This window comes from Cucurbita moschata, unplaced genomic scaffold (assembly GCF_002738365.1).
Source record: "Cucurbita moschata cultivar Rifu unplaced genomic scaffold, Cmos_1.0 Cmo_Scf00084, whole genome shotgun sequence".
NCBI lineage: Eukaryota > Viridiplantae > Streptophyta > Magnoliopsida > Cucurbitales > Cucurbitaceae > Cucurbita > Cucurbita moschata.
The window spans coordinates 607,074-609,350 of NW_019268600.1; the positions used below are offsets into that span (position 1 = coordinate 607,074).

The 2,277-nt window shown below is 31.3% G+C and overlaps 1 non-coding gene across 1 annotated transcript; it reads left to right on the top strand.

Annotated features, from left to right (window-relative positions):
* The first annotated feature begins 1,842 nt into the window (after nt 1-1,842).
* On the top strand, nt 1,843-1,914 carry TRNAP-AGG. Its single transcript has one exon. It is a non-coding gene; the product is annotated as a tRNA-Pro (tRNA).
* The last annotated feature ends 363 nt before the right edge of the window (nt 1,915-2,277 follow it).

Below are 2,277 nucleotides of genomic sequence, written 5' to 3' on the forward strand. Positions count from 1 at the left end.
CTCCTGGTGGGGATAAATCCATTATCTGACCTTGTTTTGCGTCGTGGTGTTCATCTAGTGGCAACAAGGTTTCTATTGAGGTTGGCTCACTCGAGCTCTCTTTTTCAATTACAACAATAGCAGTAAGCGTAGATTTATCATGGCTATGATTCTTTCTCAACTATAGTATCGACATCATTTTCAACCCTCTTGGTTGATGGATGTTTTTCTGAATGATCGTCGAATTAGACTTCATTACTACTAGACATTTTTCTAGGGGCATGTAACTAATTTTGTGTTTCAGCAGGACGTTCATTCCTGACACGACGTCGAAGTCATCCGTTTCAACTATCACTAAACAATTTGCCTAGTCCAAGGCTCCAGCTTGATTAGAATTTTCATTGTGACTCTTAAGACAGGTAAAACTTCCAATTTGACGGCGTTCATCTTTCCTGTATCTTGATGCCAAAGGATGTTAAAATATTTTGCATCAGTCTCCATCATGAGTTGTGGTTGGCTCTAGAGTTGACAATGGTGTTCTTTACTACTTTGTTCTTTACCCAAACCTCGACATACATAATATATATATATTCATTTAACTATAACACATATGGTCCATGGAAGAATTGTAGCTCTTTTGCTCATTAATATTATAATGGCTACTACCTAAATTATAACCTAAAGTGGATAATTGATGTCCAAGTAGCCAACCCTAAATTTGTAATCATTGTGGAGTGCTTGAAATTACAATGGAGTAGTTTAAACTCCTAGTACCTTAAATGAAGTTGGTCTCTTCTAATAAAACACGAATTTCTCTTCAATATCATTAATACAATTATGCTTCATCTTGAACCTGCTAACATGAAACTAAAACTGCATTCAATTTAACTCCATTTTATTGTCATCTTGAATGACGTGTAGGATATATTCTTGATTTACCTTGATATTTCATATTAGTTAAGCTTTTTGCAAAATCAGAATTAGACAACAACAAAGATGAACTTGGGTCTGTTTATTATTTTAAAGAAAATTTCTTTCTCCATCTTATTCGTAATAACTCTGCAACTAAATTCATATTATGCTAAGAAACAATTTTTTTACTGGCAAGAAGTAAAATATGCAACTTTAACTAAAATTTCATCTAAACAAATTTTATTGCCATACAACATAGATGACAATTATAGCCTTCAAACAAAAAATAGAGTAGTTGTGGTGAACGGGATAGAAACTCTAGTGTTCATCCATAATATACAACGACCGCCTAAATTATGACCTAAAAATTTGAAAACATAAGTTGTAGTTGAAAATTACATAAAACAATCCCCTAAATCCAAGAACTCGTGTCCAATAAGTAAATCGTAAAGATAGTAGCTAACATAGAGTGATTGAAGCTCCACATGAAGTAATTTAAAGTTCCAGCTACTTAACTAAAGTTTATCTGTCTTTAATGAAGCGTGAGTTGCACTTAAGTTCATGAAATGTTTATAGACTCCAACTCTTAGTACTATTAATGCAATTATATTTCATATGAGTTTGTCATAAATCAAACTATGGTACATTCAAAAAACCTTCATTTTCTTGTAAGCAAAATAGAAGAATTAAATCAAACAAACTGATGAACGGAGCCGAATAAATCCAACCCTACCCAAACTTATTAGTTTGATTCATTTGTTGGGTTGTAGTTTATTTGATAACACTTGCATAGTAGAACAATTCAATATTACATGCCTTACTTACAAGTAAAATACTAGACCATCAAATTTTTGTTTTATAGTCCAACAACCGCCAATGAAAATAGATTTCAAACTTGAGAGAAAAAAATATATTGAGTAGGAATTAAAAATGTTGCATTTTTTTTAGAAAGGGCATTTGGTCTAGTGGTATGATTCTCACTTAGGGTGCGAGAGGTCCTAAGTTCAATTCTTGGAATGCCCCTATGTTCATATATCAAAAGATGAGCCTCAGAGAAAGGAAGTACTACATCATTAAATACTTGTGTTTCTTTTTTCTTCTTTCTACACTAATTATCTTTTTACACTACTTTTATTCTTTTTTCTTCTTTCTACAGTAATTATCTTTTTACACTACTTTTATTCTTTTTTCTTCTTTCTACAGTAATTATCTTTTTACACTACTTATATTCTTTTTTCTTCTCTCTACAGTAACTAATTATCTTTTTATCTTTTTACACTACTTTTATTCTTTTTTCTTCTTTCTACAGTAATTATCTTTTTACACTACTTATATTCTTTTTTCTTCTCTCTACAGTAATTATCGTAAACCCTATGTAAATAATTT